Source organism: Coturnix japonica, chromosome 2, assembly GCF_001577835.2.
Source record: "Coturnix japonica isolate 7356 chromosome 2, Coturnix japonica 2.1, whole genome shotgun sequence".
Lineage (NCBI taxonomy): Eukaryota > Metazoa > Chordata > Aves > Galliformes > Phasianidae > Coturnix > Coturnix japonica.
The window spans coordinates 90066480-90080714 of NC_029517.1; the positions used below are offsets into that span (position 1 = coordinate 90066480).

General features: G+C 35.9%; 1 long non-coding RNA gene across 2 annotated transcripts in view; it reads right to left on the reverse strand.

Annotated features, from left to right (window-relative positions):
- The window catches only part of LOC107309997, an 87100-nt gene that overhangs the window by 19356 nt on the left and 53509 nt on the right, over nucleotides 1-14235 (reverse strand). The window contains exons 2-3 of one of the 2 annotated variants that reach the window (XR_004306185.1): nucleotides 3044-3187; nucleotides 2426-2645 (exon numbers count right to left, since the gene is read on the reverse strand). This is a non-coding gene — a long non-coding RNA (uncharacterized LOC107309997). The remainder of the gene's footprint in view (nucleotides 1-2425; nucleotides 2646-3043; nucleotides 3188-14235) is intronic. The other variant, XR_001553422.2, reaches the window with a different exon arrangement.

The following is a 14235-nucleotide window of genomic DNA, read 5'->3' on the forward strand; positions in this document are numbered from 1 at the left end:
TTAAGAAGACTGGATTTATTTATTTATGTTTAACCAAGTGATATGAATACCACTCTGAAACCCAGTTCTAACTTCAGCTCAACTAGGTACTTTCTCTAGAGTGGTAGAAAGGACAGATATGAATAGTAGAGTCATAAATGAAAGCTTTTTCTGGCTTTTATTTTTAACAGTTGATTATTAGTGCTCTAGAATACTCCTTCATGAGTAATGTGTACATAGAGAACATAAGAAGTCCTCATATAATTTGCTAGCTATTACATGGTGAATTCCATAGTCACCTTCCAGTGATTTTCTATCCTTCCAGCCAGGATTGATACACTTGAGTATTTTGCCTGATCAGTGTCATAAGTGATCTGTGCATTCAGGTTCAGATTTTGAAGAAACTACAAAAAAAGGGTTATTGATGAATACAAAATTGCTTGTGGGATAAAGTTAGCTGCTCCTCTATGTGCCTCTCAGAAGCTTGTGCAGGTACAGTGCCTGCAGCAACATCCTCCATCCACATGAGTCTGCCTCAGTCTGTCCTGATCACAAATGTTCAGTAAAGGACAACCATTGTCATTCATGTCATTAGTACAGCAGGATGTGATAAATTCCTTGCAAAGAAATACAAGCACTGAGTTCACTATGCCAGTCAACTGAACATATAAAATGTCAGAAGATACAACTTCCTTCCCTTTTCTTGTATTATCTCCATTATGTTTGGCAGCATGTTATTTTTTCAGCCTTCAAAACAAGAATGTGGGTCACACATATGGAGTCTTTCTTAGTTAGAATTCTGATCTAAATGTTCAAAGGATGGGATTCCATTGATAAATATGTATATTTGTAGTGGCCATCTGCCTATGAACTAGTCATACATCTTCCTTCTGGTGTCAGAATAAAGAAATAGATACTTCTGAGATGTGGTACATACCATCTTAATGAAGGCATAAAAAATAGGCCAGGTAATTGAGCTGTAAAGTTCCTGTTTTTCTCCATTGGCTCAGAAAAGAATATGGAGGAATAGCAGTGCACCTGTATATGAGAATCCATATATCCAAATTCATATCTAGTTTGATGAATCTTGCCAAAAACCAATCAAGTGAAAATTTGAAGTTATAGATAGAAAGGAATAGGATGAGCACCCCCTCTCCAAAAGCAAAAAAGAAACAACCACCAAGATGCAGGGAAGCATTAAGAGCTAGGAAAGAGGAGATGTTAACACTGTGCCAACTGGCTGTGCAGAAAAATACATCTCTAAGAAGTCCTACCAGTTAAAATGTTCTTATTGCCTTTAGATCAATGTGATGTGATGAAAATATCTTCTTTTAATATGCCAGAAGAATTTCTATTTATTCTATGATCTTTGTCCTATTTCTGTTTTCGATTGCTATACTGTTCTGTAGCAGTCTTCTTCCTCTGCGTTATTGGTTTACATGTGTTGGCAAATGAAATGCCATTCAGATTAACACTAGCTTTTTTGCATAAATAATTTGCTTCAAATATAAATATTTCACTGCAACAATGATTGATTCAAGTATAGTAAAGAGTGATCAGGGATCTTTGTGTTCTTTATAGTCAAATATTCCTAAGAAAGAAAACTAATTTATGAGCTCACTGAGCACTCTAAGGAACTACTCATCTGAGGCTACAGCTGTCTGCTTCGGACCTGTGCTCACAAAGCTGGCAAGCTGAGGGCACCTCTTTTCTCCTCAGTTTCTAATCAATGTACACTTTGCAATGTTTTGTCTGTTAAAACAAAATGATTATGCTATTTCATATTTCTGTTTCATCAGGAAAAATTATAATGTAACACTTTATAATCCTTACTACCGTTTCACTGAACAAGTAAAGCTGTTTAATTGCAACATAAATGTAGAAAATAAAATAAAAAGTTAATGTTCTTTATGTCTGCAAGATAGAATGGTTTCATGTTCTGAATGTATATAAAAAAAAAATAAATCAAATCTTAACATTTCAAATGACATACAAATCCTTGCCACTGCATGATGCTTTTACCATTGTATTACCCCTCAAAAGTGTAATCTTGGGAGTTAAGGAGAGCAAGCAGAATGGCAATATGTCCATACAGTAAATAAAACCTGCATGTAAATATGTAGAAACTATATTATGTTACTATCCATAACAAGCCTGCTAGCAGGGTGGTAAGTGTGGTATAAATGTTTGTGCTTGTGAATGTTTTCATAACAGTGTTTAAATATACAAAGGCTTGAGTTGTGTTCCCAACACTGCCTCACTGAGTGTTTAGCCATATGTAAACACATCAAACAACATAATATTTGCCTTTATATTGCACAGCATCCAAACCATCTCACACACAGTACTTTCTCTTTCTTCAATCAAGAGTATTAAATAGAATGCTGAGGTCTTTTTCTCACCCTTTAATCAGGATTTCACACTACAAAAGGCATTATGAACTTACCATTTGTTTTAGTGTACATTAGGTTTTCATAGAGATGGTTTGAGCAGAAGTGAAGCTGTGCCAGCTCAACTTCAATCCGCTTGACATATCTCCAGAGTGGTTTTCTATGCAGAATGTGATTTACTGACTTCTGTGAGCATCTATAATTGTCTGCTGCTTGAGGTATATAGCAATTCAGTCTGCCTTCATGTAGCAGGTCTTCCTACGCAGGGTGTTCTTTCTTCCTCATGGAGATACAAGATGGAGAAAAGAATACCAGAGTAAAAAAAAATACTGATGCAAAAAAAAAAAAGCAGCAGAGAACATTTTCTCAGACTACCAGTTTTTCTGTTGAAACAGTCTTCCTATAGATGCCTGTGGCAGATTTAGTTTTGTATTCTGTCATTCCACAGAATCCTACTTTGTATTTTGCATCAAAACATTACTTTGCGTTATGCAATGCAGAAAATGTCATGGCTAAAATGCAGTATTTTCCATAATGACTATTACAGCCATGTATTTCACTATTATTTTTCTCTTATCTATGTAAGATCCTGCTCTTTACAGACAACCTGAGAAATTACACTTCAGAGTTGTTTTAATTATGAGATGTGTATAAGAGACACTGGATGCATTTACCAGCCTAGGAAGAAGCAGTGGAAAATGTGGATAGTTGCTAGGCTGCTTTGTGCCATCAGCTCAGGAAACTGTGCCGATCAATCATGGGAAAAAACTTCTTATCTCAAAATTCTCCCACACAGAAGCCCATTTCAGTACCTGGGGCTTAGAAAAAGAAAAAAAGAAATAAAAAGAAAAGTACAGAACAGCAAATGCTAGAGGAAACAAAACCAATTAAATGCTAATATTCTGTTCTGGGTCATGGATTTGTTTTATGCAGTCTAGCAATAAAGTGCTTGTAAAATTTCAAGTGCTGAAAAGGTACTTTTTAATGTTTTAGGTTATACATTGCTTGTTAAAATAAATTCACATTTTCTAGAAGTTGAAGCTTGAGATACTGTCAGTCTTGGGATGGATTTTACTGGGTGTGAAAAGGCTGTAATGGTTTCAATGTAGCTACATCAGTTCCTGTAGATGGAGGCATTTTTAACACTTTCGTAGGTTCCTCTGATACATTCTAGCCTCTTCCTCTTCCCTCTAAGAAATGATTTTTTGTTACAGGAGCTACTAACTAAGAACATTAACAGACCTGTTAAATTCAGCTCCATTACTCGTTTTATCACCAAACAATGTCATCAGCACAGGTTACCATTACCAACTGTCGCCTCCCGATCTGGCAACAAATCAAGACTGCCTAGTGACTTTACTGTGCCTCCACGCATGGGGAACAGACGGGACTCACACACAGTGTGTAACGCTGAAAGTACAAGTTTAATGCCTCGCAACAAGCCCTATATAGTGGTACAGGTCACCACCCCTGGCAGACCCTCGTGACCTCCCTGACTCCACCCCAGGTGCACGTAGGCACCACCTACCCAATATGCAACATCTCCCACCTCTTTATCATCTGTATGCAACACCAACCAGTGTAAAATATCCAATAGGGATCCAGTAATACTGATTATATAAACCTAAAACTTGATTACTACATCTGGTCAATTCAGCACTAGCTGTGGATCCCTTCACCTGCTAAGCAAAGGCACTTTACTGTCAAGTAGTGACAGTGGAGGGAGTTAAGAGATGATCTACTGCTAAGAAACCATGTCACAAGGGTTGAATCAACTGAGTCAGAAACTGTAGTAGCAAATCCAAGGACACAAGTGATCAATAAGTCCTTCCATGGCAATAGATTCTTATCTAGGATTTCATATGGGAAAGGACTTTAATGAAATTTGCCCTAATGCAGTTCTCCTTCATTCTTAATAGAATAATAGAATGGCTTATGTTGGAGGGGACCTTAAAGATCATCCAGTTCCATCCCCCTGCCATGAGCAGGGCTGCCACCCACCAGCTCAGCTGCCCGGGGCCATATCCAACCTGGCCTTGAGTGCCTCCAGGGATGGGGCACCACAGCTTTCTCTGAGCAAGAGGCTCCCTTCTCCAATTTTTCCAAACCATAGGGAATGGGTTACCTTAAGCAATTCCTGATGAGTTCAGGTTTAGTAATCATAGATATTCTCAAACACAAACCCCACAGATCCACATCAATTGTGCAGGTACACCAGGGAGGGAGAAGAAATAATTCCCTATAATGTGAAAGACTGTGTGACACAGTGTCACAGAATGATGAACGGCACCATTTGGAAATTCATCCCTGTAATTAAGTCAAGCAATTCAGAATATGAATTGACCTTTAAAAATCATCAGCTATTTATCAAATTTCAAAGAAAAGACTGAAATTACTGGTATTTATAAATTTAACACAATTTGCATTTAGGCATCAGCAGCTTTAACAGCAGGATGGAAATATATTGTTAAATAGGCAAAACAGGCAAGTGTGATAATAAACCAAGAGAAAAGAATAGATCCAGAATATAGGAGTTTTGATTATGAGATATAGAGATTTGAAACTTGGTTTGAATTCTTCTAATCTTCTGCCTCTGTGGTTCTTGGAATACACGTTGAGGGTGTGAAGAACTATATCCATCTGTGGAGTAGTAGGTCAGGATGTTCTGAGGCAGCTGGAAATTGCATGTCCCGAGAAATTTCATAGCAATCTCCCCAATAACAGCCAAAGCTATTACATGGCAGTTGGAGAACTTATAAAGCAATACTAGTTTTTTAAAAATCTTTTTTATTTAGTGTAATTTAAGGAAATGCTTTCAAGATGTCAAGCTAGAATATTTCCTAAATATTTCCATCCAAAAGGGACGAGTCTGGAAAAAAAATGAGAATATTAAAAGTTGGGGGATTAAAGGGTAGAGGGGCTGGTGACTATTGTCCAGTGTCCATATGCAAATGCGTACATGTTGTCATCTTGTGCTTCTGTCATAGAAAATAGTTTTGACTTCTTAAGCAAGAAGAAATGGTGGCTAGGTACATTATGTCACCTACCCCTGGAGGTATCGTAAAAATTCTAAAATCTTTTACAGGACCATTCCTAGCAATAGAGACAGCTAGAGTGAGACTGCATGACACATATATAGTATGTTCCATCAGCTGGATATTAATATGACCAATCTGCAATGAAGACATTACAAGTATTTTTGTTGCTATAGTTACAAGAGTCTCATGGGCCATATATTGTGTCACTTTTGTCTTGCTTATTCACTTATTCACTAGAGAAAGCAGCAATTTCATCTATTATTTATACAATTACTATTTCTTTCACCACTTTATTTCCATTCTGAACTATCACTTTTCTATGGTTCTTTGACGGTTACTTATGTAGTTTCAGATTTGACAAATATGAAAATGGTAGATACAAATCTTCATATGATATGCGAATGAAAATTCCAGACTCTGGGTTTTTTATTTTTTGATAAATACATAATCAATGTCAACAATATTCTTATCATTATTTTCAATTGTTTTCCAAGAACAGAGCATTATATTTACAAATGAACACATTGGCAAGAGCATGTGGAGTACATCAGAGGAAGTATGTATCATATTTATTATTTTAGTATCTAGTAATTCAGCCATCCTTTGGTGTAAATCTCGTTATTATTCCTCAGTAATCATACTGATTTAATGCTGGTTTACTGGCAGTAGCTAAGATATATTGTCCTGAGTATGGTATCGTGGGAAAGTAAAGAAGATAAGGAAAAATAAGAAATTGCCTTTTAGTTGGATTTATTATTACAGTCTTAAAATATTTTAAAATACATTACAATTAAGTTGCCCACAATATTGGCAAAAAAAAAACTGCCTAGAAAATAAAATCAGAATTATTGATCACAAAAAGTGGTCCACATATTTCAACACAGCATTGTAAGCCTTCTGCCTTATACAGAGTGAGTAAAGAAAAGGTACCATGCACTTGACTGAGCTTTTTGTGCTGTGCAGTTTTGAGGCATGTGATGAGAAGACAGAGGGCTCAGGAGTGACACAGTATGCAGGCTCTATGGGAACAGAACAGGAACACATCTGGATTCAGCTCCAAAGCCAGAAGTTTGATTGGTGCTTGCCTGAAGAGGGACACAAAAGTCCCCCTCCCCTCCTTTTTTATATACTTATTTTTTATTCACAGTGTCAGGAATACACAGTCAAGAATCACTTCAATAGATAAGAATGGCATTTCTTGTTCATGCAGAGGACCATTCTCATAGTTTCACTGTAGCCTCTCTGGGCAGTGATAGTTTTTTATTGAAAGTGTGTTATTGGTTTATAAAACTGTCATCTGATCTGATATTTCCAATGTTATGGAAAGATATGTAAAAATGTATCAAATAAACAATACCAAATAAACAAACCAAAAGGACCACAAAGTAACGATAACCAAACCTAACAATGGTGGCATTTGATTCTGAAAAAGGCTGGTAATTTGTTACAGATCCTTGATGGTCAGAAGAGCATAGGCTCCAAAGGACAAGGCATTACAAGAAAGCAAGTTTCTTTCTGGGGTTACCAAACCAAGGTATGTTGTTGTGCTCCACAGAAACATAAATAAAACTGGGTAATCATCCTCTCATGCCCAGCAAAATTCCAAGGACCTGCAGAGGCTACACACACATATTGTGTATGCTACATTCCCCCTACAAAATGAAAAAGCATTTTAAATGTAGATGGGAACACTTAGCCTTAATTCTTGTATGAATAAGTAATACGAGCAGTGAAGGTGAGGCAGCATGACCTTGGTAAGGGCCTAGCAGGTCTACTTAGGATTTCTGGGGCCTCTAGGCGTTACTGTGCTTCAGCAGGACTGAAGATTATGCTTCCCTTCACTCTCCCAAATTATCAGTAAAATCATTTCTGTCATCTTACTGCAGCATCTCAATAGCTGGAACTTCTTTATTACCATCAGATAACTGCCTAACTCAGTTCATTTTTAATCCTTCTGTAAACAAGGGACCAATCCCCGCCATGAAACTGTAGTCAAGGTTCTCCTCCAAACAGCCCACAGCTCCTCCATGTTGACTCTGCAGCACAGAAGGAGGCTGGAGACACCCTGTTACATCTAATGTTTCATCCCAGATTTAGGCTGTTTGAGGAGTTTCCTTTCACACAGATGTTTGTGCCTATTTATGGACTTTATTATCCCATTCTGTCAAATTTACTGACATTTAGAGCCATTATAGATGGAGCAACATTGGCAACTAGGGAACAGGAGGCTACCACCCAGGACAGTTGCCACTGCACAGCCCTCTTCAAGCATGCTCTTATTTTAAGCTGCAAACATATATTGGTGTCCCTTACTCATCTTGACACTGAGCTGGAAAGAGCTACGAGGGCTGCTAACCTCAGCATCATCTCATTTCATGTGTGAGTAATAAGTCCATATTCCCTAGAGAGAGATGAATGCTAATGGCCTGGAACCAAGAGGTGCTGAGCACTTAAAAGCATCAAAGCATCTGCCATAGTCATCTTCTTGTGCAGAAGCCACCCAAACAATTACAGACGCTCCTTCTCTTCCTAGGATCATGACATAACTATGGTTCTGTATTTTTCTGTAGTTAATAAAGGACTTCCATTGTCTTTTACATAATGAGAAAGTAATAATATGGTGCTATTTAGATGACTGCTCTGTGCTATTCAGATGGGCTTGTCTGTTGCACTTGGCTTTTTTTTTTTTTTTTTTCATTGTGTCTGTATCAAAGGGCTATGAACAGTTCACCTAATGCTGTGAACACATACTGTGAATTTCCAAATATTTGTCGAGTTATGCCAAAGTTCAGCCAAATGCAATCATATGTCTCTTGATAGTTCATGGCAACCCTTTGAAGTGCTGATTAAGAAACAGACGCATTTCTCTAAGACAACACTGATTAAGATTCCCGAGTTCCATGAGTGACAGCTAATAGTTTTCTACATAGATTTACTGCATACTCTGCATCAAATAATTGATCTCCTATTGAAGTAAAAATTATTTTGAAAAGGATAAAACCTTTTTCGTGGGAAGTTTTCCCTTTCAGTTCAAGATGATACAGCATTTAACATTTTAGATAACTCATAAATGTTAAAAAAAAATTAATAACTTTAAATTGTTATAGCACATTCAACAATTCTTATTCTTTGTTATTCTTTCAGGAGAAAGAAGTGAGAACAGAGAAGCAAACTGCTGTTTTATAGCTGCCTAGGAAAAAATGAAAAAATAATTGGGATCAGGCTGAACATTTTTCAGGATGCCTTAAAAGAATTTGGGATTTCACATGTATCTATCATCTTATTGGAAATGTCAATATATAAAAATTGGAAGATCCAAATTTCTGGACTTGAGGCTCTTTCTGAAAGATGTCATCTTTCCTACCTCTTATGTTATTGCCTATCACTTGAATGATACCAAACTCTTTTACTCTTGAGAGAGAAAGATTCTTTTCCAATCAAACTGTCTTAGATTCATAGCCTACAATTTTATCAGGTGATCAGATGATCAAGCAGCACTGCAATGTTTTAATGTATAGTAATACTTCAGAGGAACTGAGTCAAAAAGACCAAGGGAGGACTATTTTATTCTGTTTTCTTTCAAAATTCTTAATTCAGCTAATGCTAGATGTATTCACTAAACTTAGTTAAATATTGTACTCATGAACCTTAAATAGTGGAATGCCTTAGAGGAGAATTTTGTTCAGCTCAATGTACTTATAACCTCTGTTTTGCCCAAGACCCATAAATGGGTTAGTGAGATTTGTGCAGAACATTATGTGTATATGGATGAAGATCATGTCACCAGTCTCAACAAGTGTCACAGAGGCCCATACATATATTGCTATTAGTGGAATTCCTTGTAAGGAAGAGCTCTGTACTTGCCAACAGAAATCACTGACTTCAGTCAGATTTATGGATACTCAGCATTTCTGAAAGTCAATTCACTTAACTCAGAATTTTATTTTCCAATATATCCTTAATAGTAGCATCACTTTGTGTGACATTGATAGCACACCAGAAGTAGATTTAGCTTTTGGCCATATGACCTACTTTGGAAATATTTTCACAGTCAATTATTCTTTTGGCTTCTCTATCATTTAAGACTGTAAAGATTCTTTATTAATTTATTTTTTAATTTAAAAAAATCTACCATAGGAAAGATTTTTCTTTCTCCCTGGTCTCAAAACTGCCAAGGTATTCTAACTAAATGAGATGAAAAAGAACTGATCCAACATTATAAAGACTTCAAGTTACAAATAAGGTTTCTCTGTTTTTATTGAATCTGAAAAAGTAACCTTATTCTAAACCACCCAGTAATGAGAAGCTTCCACAGAGGTCAGTGGGTGTTTCTAAGCACTGTTTTGAAACTGAAGTTATGCATTTCCATGCTTGAAATACTGATCCTGACATAGATTTCTGATGTGAACAGTTCTCATATTGTATGTGAGATCTTGCAGGGGGCAGGTGAGAAACTGTTCATTGTTGCAGTATAACTTGAAGAGAAATCAACTTTTTGGGGAAAGTGAGTTATTAGTTTCAACACTGCAATCAGAAATCAATTTGATCATTAAATGCGTAACTCAGAGGCAAAGGCTAGACTGTTATAACATATAACCCTCAGATATCTTTAATATTTCTTTCTCTTGAGTGTTTTAATCAGTAAAGTCAGTAACAAATAAATATAAATTATATGAGCCCATGTGAAGAGAGCAATAGGTAAGTTATTCAGCCAGAAAACACAGACAAGATCACCATGTCTGGCACTCTTTGCAGTCTAACAATCTAAACCTTCCTGGTACTTCCATCAGTGGTCTCTTAACAGATTCAGACATCTCCTTCTCCATTCACTTCCCATTCTGTTTCCACGTGTTTGACAGAGAATCACCCATTCCTATCCTCTAAGTTGTTTCCAGACTCCAGACTGAAAAATATCAGTTTGTGTCATGTAGCTGATGTCAGACAACTTCTTAGATCCATTCTTGTTTCACCTAAAGCCTCCCTTTGAGGGGGAAAAATATCAGCATGGAGGAAAAATAAAGATTTAACTGCAGTGTTTTGAAAAATGCTTCCCGTGGTTAATTGCCAACTGAAATAAGAAGCTACAGATCATGGCCAGCACTCCAGATGCTGGATCTAGTTATGTGAAGGACTTCCAGGCTCAGGGGCGCATCTAAGTTTCCCTCCTCCTTGTCAATATTCAACAGCTTTGGTGAAGCTGAGATACTGCTATTGTGTATTTTAGTTTTAAAGATGGAATAACCTATTTTTCTGAAATGCTTGTCAATCTGTGTTGATAAGAATGATTAATTTAAATGACAGAACAGGCCTCAGACCATGACTTCAGCTGCAAGACAGGTAAACCTCAGGCACAGGAGGAGCTTTGTGAAAAAAAAATAAAGCTTAGCTTCTCAAGGAGCTAATTGGGTTAGACAGAAGCCTTCTCATTGTATCATATTAATTTAGATATCTATATTTTCTCCACATGTTGCTCTGTGGATACCAAAGTGATTTTTATTCAGCATTTGTTCAGATTCTCTATGGAATGCAACATAAACAGGACGATTTCTTTGTCCCTTGGAGCACTAAATTAAGCTAAAACAGCATGACAAAATAATGTTCTTTTCTAGCAGAGCATCATCCTTAAGCATTTTCATTATCTTATTTCTCTGTTGTACTATACAATGGTCTCCTATTTTCTGAGCTGAATTCTACCATGGAAACTAAAATGTACACCAATTTAAGTGAGTTTAAGGATATGTTTTGACAATTACTGATGTTGCCCTCTGTATGACCCAGCTGTTACAAGACAGAGGATTAGTCGTCTTATAATTCTTATTTTAAAAGTTAAAATTGATAAAATGGACCAGTTCCTGCATTATTTGTGTTGATCTTTGCTCTTTCATGCCTCATATTATTTTGTCCACTTGACATTATCTAAGGCTGCCTAAAAAGAAATGCAGTTCTAAGGAAAGAAGGCAATTTGGATTATTTGTTGAGATGTCCATGTTAGTTCTTATCTTTCATTGTAAGAAAAAATAAATAAATAAATAAATAAATAAATATATTTGTTTGCTGTTATACTACATGAAGCTTGAGTTTGTCTCCAAGATTAAATACATTCTTTAACTGAGACTGTTTGTCCCCATCATTCTAGCAACATACTTACTACGCAGAAAAGGGAGCATATATATTAAATATACACACAGAATCAATTTTACTTCAAAGAATAACTTATCTCATCTGTAGATTTATAGAAGTTTGGATTATAGATTTTGCTACACAAAGATCACTGTTCTAAAATTGAAATCAGATGAAATGTATGATTTCTGGATGATAGGTTCTCTATTTAGAATGTTTGGTAGTGATTCTCTTGACTTTTGCAATAAAATCTACAAGGAATGGATCTTATATGAGACTTCTCGTCTGTGATCAAATGATCAGCCATTAAAACAGCGTCATCTTGCATTTCTACATCCAGAAATTCCATGCTGTTGTTTTATGGATACTTTTTGTACATAAAGAACTGACAAACCTACTTAATTTTCCTGGTCTGAATTACAGGTATATCATTATTCTTTTCAGTTTGTTTATCTCACTTCAGATCAAGCTTTCTACCCAGCTGTGGCTAGTTAAAGTTTTGCCATAGGTCATGAATAAGTACTGTGCTTTGGTACACAAAATCACAACTCTAAGTGGGTGTTTTTTTCACCCTGAGGAGAAGGTATATCAGAAGGTACATATTCCTGTTGTTTTCATAACCTAAGTTCATTTAGCCATCTGGCAAACAATAGAAGCTCTGTCCTTCTTTTTCCACAAATAGGCTTTAGGAATTATGTTCTTAGATTTAGATACCTGGTAGAAGAAAAATCTTGTGGCAAACTGTAACTTTAGAAAGTCTGTCACAAAGCAAGCAATATATATTTTTTATTTGCTTTGTATTCAGGTACAAAATAAATTAATAAAGTGATAGGAAAAAATACTAAATGTATTCCACAAAACAATTGTCATAGCACCCACTATAAAAACCCACTGGGGGATAAATTAAAGTACATATTAACTATTAATTTCTCTCATTCTTGACAAAGGGAAGTGCAATACCCCAAGCCCCTTCAACACACGAAAGTTAAATTCATAGGCTTGCATACAAATAGCAGGCAATGAGTCATAAAAATGATATTATCATTTCACTTCTATGAATAGAAAAAACAGAAGTTGTAGCATTTGTGAACCTTTTGTAGGGTAAAAAAACCACGCAGATGAAGTAAAAACAAGAAACCCACAGAGCTAAAATAATCTGATGCAAGACATCTGAAGAATATTTGCATCTTGAATACATAAGATCTTGCATTTGTCCTCCGTTGTAATTCCCAATTTTAAACTGTTTTTTACTTTGGCTGATTTATTTTCTTTACTTGTTTTTTTAAATGATCCTGCAGCATATTTCTCAGCATTTATATAACATATATGGAAAGAAGTAAACTAGAAATTGTGAGAGTATGCCATTTCCAAAAGAACTGAAGATGGAAAAAAAACCATAAAATTAATTAACAGTTGGAAGCAAGGGTGACACTTCCTGGAACAGACAGTTAAAAAATGAATAGCTAAAAGTCATATGCACTACAGTACTTTGCTTACAGAGCAGACATTGACATAACTACTGGAAATTAGTACTGAAACTGTGGAAAGATGCGGATGTTGTGAGAAATTGCTTATGAAGCAACTGTTCTTGAGAATTATACATTAACAGAAATTCATATTAGCATAATCTCACACTTTCTAAGATGGAAAGAGCAAGACAGTGTTACAGTGGAATTCAATTTATTTGGAAACGAAATCAAGCACAAAATTTGTTTATAAAAACTACTTACACTCTTGAGTCATATTATTGTAATTTTATATAGAGAGAAAAAAGAGAAAAAAGAGAAATTTCTCTTTCCTCTGATACGTATGGAGCTCAAAGATAAGCTACACTGGGAAAAATAAATAAATAATTAATTAAATAAAAATACTTATACTATAGTATACCACCACAATTCCTTTGCCAAAGCACAGGTGACCCAGTGCATAGAAGAGGAATACCAAAGAAAAATGGTTGGTATTGCTCGACTCCAGAAATTAACAGCTCAGAAAAATTTTTAGAAAAGAAATTATCTCAGCTGCCTTTCAGCTCTTAGGAAAGAGTAAAATGGGAAAGTGAAAGAATCATATACCCAACCAAAATCTGGCAGAATTAAATGCTTTTTAAGTAGTTTATTCTAAAGCAATTCTGATCTTGAATTTGCAAAATAAATTCTTCATAGGTGAATAAACAGTATAAATTCAGATTCTCCGCATCATAGATCATACTGTCCTACTATCTCTATATATATTATAGTAATCTCACTGCATAAAAGAAAATGATCTTTGCATTAGCATGCACATACATAAAATGCAAGTCCAGTCTACTAATGCAGGACATCTTTCAGTGAAATTTATGAAAGACAAAAGTTTCAAGATTAACATTCTATAAGATGTTAACCTCTCAGTGAAGTGAGTAAAAAGAAAAAAATCAAGCAACTTCTTGCCAATATTACATCAATAACTCAATCTGTATCTGAAACAATAAGTGATTTTTGAAGAGTTTTGGTGTCCAGAAGAATGAAGCGCTATACTGCTGACTCACAGTTGATGCTGTGCAACATGTGCTCAGACATTGGCTGAGATGTGGAGAATATTCTGTTACAGCCCAGACATACCCAGACTTAGCCTGGAATGTGGTAGCAGACCCCATCCATGACCACTCCAATGAGCATGCTAGCAAACCCTACCACACATACAACCACATACAAACCAGTATTGCTGTACAT